Raw genomic sequence first — 7,911 nt, 5'->3', positions numbered from 1 at the left:
AGCTAATCTTCCTACGGTGCTAGACGCACATCATGTACTTCCTTAAAGTGCTAACTCATTTCGTAAAACAGCCGTACCATTTGTACCAGGAAATGCTTACACACATCGAGAGCTTACCGCCCGAGCACCATGAGCACAGAATATTCATCTGAAGTTTGCCTACTTTCCACTTAATGCTACATAGTTTAAAAGAAAGTGCTTTAGAACATATTACACGCATTTTCATCTACAATACACATACATGTCAGTTTTGTTTATGTTTCAAGAACTTCCATCTTTTTCCAACAGGAAATGTAAATGATCAGTATCGGGGGTTTCTAACTGGTGTGTGAGTTTTTTTTAAATCCTAAAAACTGAAGAACTGGCATTGCATACTCATTGTGTTTTTACAGTAATGAAAGCAACCAGAGTTAAAACTCAACATCATATGACTTCTAAATGTCTAGAACATACACTGGTGTATTAACCCACCATTTTTAGAAAGTATAGAAGGTTTTACCCTGTCCTGTCCCCTTATCACACAAACCTTACATCCCCGTCCAATTTTTTCTCTTTGTGATTCAACATTCGTAAGCGTGGGAGGACCCAAAATAGACAACTGGGGTTTCCACTGTCTCCTCTGCTCGTTTACTTGAGTTTTGAATCTTTTTGTGTATTTCTTTGCAATTAAACAACCAGATGTTTATTTTCTTTTAGAAAAGGATACCAGTATTTTGTTAGGACTGGATATCAATAAAAACAATTACAATACCACTTCCCTTAAAGTGATACAGATACCAAATGACTCTCCCTTGATAGCTTTTTTCTTCTACTTGTATCAAGTACCAGTTGTGTGTCACACAAACCTTCCATAGCCGCTGCAGGAGCGGGCCATCACATGCTGCTATACATAAAGAATGCTTGTGTGGTTGGCTGTGAGAAAAACACACATACCTACAACATTTTTGTAATAGTCTGATACAAAAAGGACCAAATCTGGCATTATTTAACCAGCAGAGAAGTTTCAACATTACTTTGGGATACTACATAACCTTAAAGGGATTGATACACGATACCCTCACCTAAAGTGGAGGTGCCTGTGACTTCCCAAATTCAAACACAGCTTCATTATGTCCCACATACCAGTCACCAGTGTTAAACATTGATCATACAGGAATTTATACAGCATCGGCAAACCATACAGTAGGCCATGGTCATGAGTCCATTTGCTTTCTGATCATCATTTGCTTGCACTGTCTGAAGATATCATTCCAAAGTTAAAACATCAAGAGACAGCTCCAGAGTTGTTTGATGATGTCTCCTCTGTCTCCTGCTGTCTCCTGACACGCCCCTTCTCAACCATTTCATGTTCACACATTGCTGATGCGAACACTGAGAGGAGTGTCTCTGACACGGCCACGCTCCTCCCCTCTCCCCTGTAACTCTGCTCCAGAGCGATCTTCTCTGGATCACACCCTCAGACACAGCACCCCGTTGCCTCGGTACTCATGCTGGGGGCTGGATTTTTTGAAGATGGCGTGGTCTTGGTCTTGGCCACTTTATCAAAGAAGGCAAGTCCGCTATGTATTTCCCCGATGGGGAAAGGAGACTAAGTGGAAACTCATAACCCCAAGAATCTCATCCGGCAGGTATGAGGTGCGAACCTGGCAGGTGGCCGAGGTCGGCTCAACTGTAGCGCTCATGATGACCAGCAGCTCGAAGTCTGCCAACTTTGGGTCTGTCCAGCCTCCACCTGGGAGGAGGGACATGAGATAAGTGGAGATGGCACATTACAGAGGGTGTGAACATGAGCAGAAGAGGATGAAAGGAAAATGGAGAGCGGAAATAAGAGTAACCGTATTTGTGTCTGAAATGTTGGAAAGCTTGAGCCAGATAAATAATAACACTCCAAAAGTTTAAAGACTTAATTTGCTAAGAAGTCCCTTAAGGATCAACTACAATTAATCATTATTAGATCGGAAAAAAAAATGATGGTAGAAAACCCTAATTAAGGTACACTGTTATGTTTGTGACCCCCAGGAGAGCTACAGAGGAATGTTGTCATAACAGTTCCCCATTTTGTTTGTATCTGTGATGCTAAATGATGCACATGTGTGCACAGCATACGGCCATATTAATTCCTGCCAAGTAACTGTTTTGGGGGGTAATGCACCAAGATATGACAATGCCCTATTAAAAGGAGAGGAAAAAGAAGTCTGCTAACTTTTGTGCGATATAATAACAGTGAAAAACAAAAGGCAAGACCAGTAAGACAAGAAAAAAGTCAGTATTGAGGAAAGGAAAGTACGTAGAGATCAGAGAAGTAGAGGAACTGAAGTTGGAAGGAAAAACCAAACACTCACTATACTTACCCACAATAATTTCAGTAATAAGGTATTAAATACCTCTCAGGTTGCAGAAGACTCAAACGAAAAATAAAACCATGTCAAGCAAGTGGTTCACACCATCATATTTCAGCTCACCAACTACTACAAGAGGACATTATGCAGAGTGTACGTTGCAATCTTGTCACTGATAATCAGAAATAACTCTCATCACATTTTATTACTAAAAAATCTTGCAGGAATCATTACGTACCACAGCAAGCATCCACACTGATTCTGTTCTTTATTTGCACTAAAATCCTCCTTGTTGCCATGTGATGATGCCAGAAAGTACTGCAGAGCTGTGTATGACTTGTGTATCTCGTTTTAAAGAGTTTTCTAATGTATTCTACCCCCATAAGTTTGTTAACTCAGCGTAAGTGAAAAGATTGCAAAGATAAAACCCTTCTACTTGCAACACCCACAGTTCTCCTCGTCTTACCCTTGTCTGCCCAGGCTCGCAGGGGGCTGTTGTCATCGATGAGGTGGTAGAAGGTGAGGGCAGGATGAGGAAGGGGCTGTCCTAGATGTGTCCACTTGGAAGGGAACGTTCCTCTGGTCCAGGCGAACCGTCTCCCCTTCCTTGGTCAGAGATGTCGGGAGCAGTTTTCCACTCACCTGGGGGAGAACAATATGCAAAAAAGTGTTTTAACTTTTATTCGAGAATTGTTCATACCAACAACTCTACACATAACTTGTAGAGTTGTGAAAATGTTTGACATACTGTATATGACAATAGATATTCTCTATCTCTACACACTTAGTACCTGACAGCCGAGCAGGAGACTCTTGCGCATGTTGGCCACCCTGATCATCAGGCAGGGCCGGCCTTCGTGGGTCGACACCACTGCGTGTTGGCTAAACTTCACCGTCCACCTCGCTTCTTTGGCCGAGCACCCTGAGCAGAGAAAGCTCACTCATTCTGGTTTCAGTCTGATAACAAAAGGACTCGGGGAAGAGCCTTGCACATTATGCAGTTTGGGATTTTTTCTGTCTTTTAGTGTGTTAAAATTATAGTCTGAATTTGGTTGACCACTCACAACAGAAGGCGAGCCAAAAACGCTCAGACAGAGTGTTTCAGGCAGAGGAGCTGCAGCACACGGCTGTTTCTTTTTTGAACATCAAAGCATGTGAACCTTTCTAGTAGACCCAAAGAGTCAAATCTGACACTGAAAGGAGCATAATAGGGGCTCTTTAAAGGAGCGCTGCCACACAAAACCGTTTTCACTTGCATTTATGAAATATGTTAGGTCTAGTGTGTTGGTGTATGTTGTGATTGTGAAATGAACTGCTACCTCTCTGTCACCTCTAACCCACTGGAAAGAAATAAGAGGATAAATCTGGCCAGTTACAACAGCTGGTCATTCTGATCTCATTGCCTGAGCTAATTCCTATTCACAAGCTTATCTAGTTGCGCTGGGTAAAGGATACTGATGCCAGGCTCAATTGGCTAGCTGTTAGCCCATCAGAGTCAAGCAACTAGCTCATTGAATGTCAATGAGAAATGGCACAAATTGAGCTGAGTCTTCCTGCAGGCTTCACTATGGCTTGAAACAAAGTAACCAAGGCATTTCTCCCTTTCCCATGGTAAACTTCAGACATTACCACAAAGTAATGAAATACTGAATGTGTGGCAGGGGCTATAAGTGCGTAGTTTCTGTCTACCCATGAGGGAATTCTAAGTATGACAAAAAAAAACTTTTGGCGTATCCACATGAAAACAGGTTGCAGGACCGCCCACGCCCCCCCCCCTCCTCCACACGGTTGCTTGTAGCGACCATGGTAGCCATGGAGGACATGGAGGATTCAAAAAACATGATGGACTCTTCAAAGAGGTCATATCTTCACTTGTCGCAAGACCACACATTTGTATGGCCACCAAACTGCCTGGTTCTATGTTAAAGAACTATTGCTGCTCACTCTGCAGCTGGATGTGTTATGCATTGGCTACTTGGCCAGGAAGGTACCATGTGATGAAGATCTCCCAGCATGGTGATGACGAGCTGACGATTAGGAGGAGGATGGCTGCGGACACTCCTCAGTGATGCAACGGAAACCATAACCAATGGTGGTCTGGGTCTCCAAGGAGAAGAGAAAGCCCCTGTCAGGGTCTGCACTGCATCACACAGGGCTGTGGTTCGACGGGGGGTCGAACTCTGGAGGAACACGGTGAAAAAGAAACAAGGCTCATCCGGTGTTATCATGCTTTATTTTGGCATTACAACACCATTTGTGTGATTTTTGTTTTTTTTACTTCTTCTACCTATGCTGGAAAACATTTTCAAGGCAGATATGTGTCGCCACAAAAACATCCTCTTGATGCAAACTTAGACTGTGCTTTCTAACCTTTTATTTCCCCACTCGCATTGGAAACATAAGTGACAAAGAGGAAGTTTGGGAGAGCAGGTGTCTAACTGATGATGTGAAATCATTTCCCACCCTCAAAGTTTCATTTTATCAAGGTTAAGCTCAAAATGCTGTTCAGAATTACAAACAAACCTAACTCTATACATCTTTTACAACTCCGCTAGAAAGAATCTACTCTGTGTACACATGGATGAAGGTGTATTCAAATCTTACAGCGTAAACTTATCACTAGACACCAATTAAAATTAAGTTACAAAGTACTTCATGTATGTAAATTTGATGAAACATTTACACAAATTAGATTTAAAAGACAGATGGAATCAAAAGGACATATAAAAGATGTGGTTGCTTTGAAACTGCAGTTCTCACTGTTTCCAGTGACACCCTGCACCACTGCATGCAGCTATAACACTCTAAAAGGTGTCAAACTGAGTTTCACTAAGGGCCACACTGGAAAATAAGAATTAAATCTAGGGACAGTTCATTCACATGCTTTTGTTTCATCGAAAAGTCAACATCTTTAACTTATACAGTTTCCTCCTCGACATAAAACCCCAAAAAAGTAACTTGGTCATCAAAGAAAAAAACGTTGGAAGCGAGATAAAAACATGGAAAAAAAGGGGCAAAAACATTCGAAAAAGCAACAAAGGTGTCAAGAAAATGACAAATACATTGAAAAGCTACAAAAACTAGGTGGGTGTAAGTGTATTGTTGTACTAAATTGATGTGCGGCCGGATCAAAGTTGATCTGCCTGCCGCAGGCCTTGAGTTTGTGCTCTACACCAACACGCCACCCACCCTAGTAGTCATATTCTCACCTAAGCTCACCACCCACCAGCCTCCTACCCTTTAACTTAAGAACCCATCACTTTCGTTCTACTTTGCTTTCATCATCAACTACTAGGCCACCAAAGTCTGCCACCTTTATAAACCTAAATACTGCTTGACAAATGACTTGTGGGGTGTTTTTTGGGGAAGGAAACTTTTTGTGCTCACACTTTTTTTTTCTTTAGTGTGAACGATGCTGAAGCTGTTCATTGTACTTTGTCATGCCCTTTTGTTCAAAGCACTGTGGGTGTGGTTTAATCCGATTTGACTGACGTGAAACTACCTGCCAACTGTCACAGATTCAGAGAGTGCTCCATCTGAATGGTGAATGGAATGATAGTACTGTATGTCACACTTTTTTTAAATGAGGCCCCTGTCTGACTCAGTTAAAGGGTCTATTCCGCCTATTTTTTTTCTCACTCATGCAGAAGTTCCAGTGTTCTTGTGAGGTATGACATACTGTATGAAATTTTATGGTGACCCTACAAAGAACTGTGGGTAGACCGTATGGCAATGAAAAGAATTTTGTTAAGCTGCAAAAGATTTGCCAACCTCTCACCAAGCAGTCTCCGTGCACCAGGGCCATCAGATACCACAGCACCCCAACAGGAACCAGGTCCCCGCAACGTGGCCGTGAACAGGAACAACTTGTAGCGCCACTGCATGTCCAGAAATGTTGTCCAGAGGTCCCGCATGTACAGAGCATTCCGGCCTTTGACGTGCTCGATGCGCACGTTCTACGCCCATCTTTGGACAGACCAGCCTCCTCTTCCTCAGATGTCCCTCCCAACCGGATAACCACCACCCAGTAAGGCTTTAAAACATCAGTCTGTGTTTGAGTGGCCACCTTCTGAGGGGAGGACATACGAGAGGACGGAGGTGTGGCAGTGTCATCTGTAAATAAAAAAGATGGAGTTAATAATTTCTCTGATTAACTTTTTTCCTGGTGTTAAGTGGCTTGTATGGGATTATGTTGGGTTAGTCTGGCATTGCCAGACCTTCTTCCATGTCTGCAAGGAGGGTCTGGCTAGTCACACAGCATTCTGGGATGGGAGAACAACCTGCTCTGGCATATTGGCATTTCAATAATTACACTCGTCTTGGGCACACTAAGCGCCAACGGACCAATGGGCCTCTGCAAAATAGTCTAGGGAAATAACTTGTTTTGGTGGAACATGTGTACGTCAAAGGTTTTGTTTAGTGCACAGAAAACTCAGATTGGACAGATAGTCTAGCTAGCGTCTGGATTTACCCTGCAAAGATGACGAACGTTTGTCAAATAAGATTAGTTTTGGGATTTGGGATAATTTCTTAATATCTTACAGAATATACAGGTTCAACAGTACTTATGATCCAATTAAGACTAAATTGACTGTCTGTGGCGTGCAGGGAGGCTAGAAACTATCGAACTACTACCGAAATAAAACTGTGAAAACAACAGCTAACAAGTTAACATCAAACTGTTCCTTTGAATCATAAAGCAGGAAACCACAGTTTAATCTGCGAAAACAAATATAACACAAACTTAAAGGCACACACTCACACATGTTTTTGAATTATTGGTTAATTTTCAGTTTGAAATTTGGTGAAAATATAGTGGGAGTTCACTGAGTCACACACACACGCACCACACACAAAAACTAAATTATACCGCAAGTGTGTGTGAACGGTCTTATATTTGGACTCAGGCACTCACACTGTGCGTTTGCTTCAGACTCTAAGCTGCTAAATTTAAGTTAACTGGTCCCTTGAAAGATTAAGGGTTTCCGTTTAAAATTAAAAGACATAAAGCAAGCAACTTTGCTACACAGATATTCTTGTCATAAGAAGGAAGTTGCACACCTAGAAGAGTGGCTGACATCTGACAGGCGGAAAAGGCATTTCCTAATTTTCAACATCTCATGCTATTGCCTGCTGGCCCACACATATGAAGCGAAAGCACTTTAGAATACAAACTAATGCAAGAATTATGTCTCTCTTTTAAGGTATGTGTCAGTATTCTAGGATTTGTTTAAGTAGGTTGGAGGCTGAAGAGATTTATTCAACAATAAAATGAATAATGAAAGAAAGACACTGTGGGATTCGTGACGCCATAATCAAGAGCCATGCCGTTTCCTGTCGTGTTTTTCTCTTTATGAACTATTCACGACGTCGTGCTGAGACCCGTTTGAAACCCGACAAAAATGAAACCAAAACACACAGGAGAGAGAGAGTGAGAGTAAAAAGAAATACTGTGTGAGACCTGAATGATGTCAAAGATGTTTTTAATCAAGTGAAAAGGTTAGGCCCTACGTTTGAATGTCAAAATATTTCTCCTAAGAAGAATTACAATGCCTTTTGACCGCCCATAATG

The 7,911-nt window shown here is 42.0% G+C and overlaps 1 pseudogene; it reads right to left on the bottom strand.

Annotated features, from left to right (window-relative positions):
• Positions 1-1,349: 1,349 nt before the first annotated feature.
• LOC116699386 (ATP-sensitive inward rectifier potassium channel 10-like) lies at positions 1,350-6,566 on the bottom strand (annotated as a pseudogene).
• Between the last annotated feature and the right edge of the window lie 1,345 nt (positions 6,567-7,911).

The sequence above is a fragment of the Etheostoma spectabile genome, chromosome 12 (assembly GCF_008692095.1).
Source record: "Etheostoma spectabile isolate EspeVRDwgs_2016 chromosome 12, UIUC_Espe_1.0, whole genome shotgun sequence".
Classification (NCBI taxonomy): Eukaryota; Metazoa; Chordata; class Actinopteri; order Perciformes; family Percidae; genus Etheostoma; species Etheostoma spectabile.
This window is presented reverse-complemented; position numbering and strand designations above follow the sequence as displayed.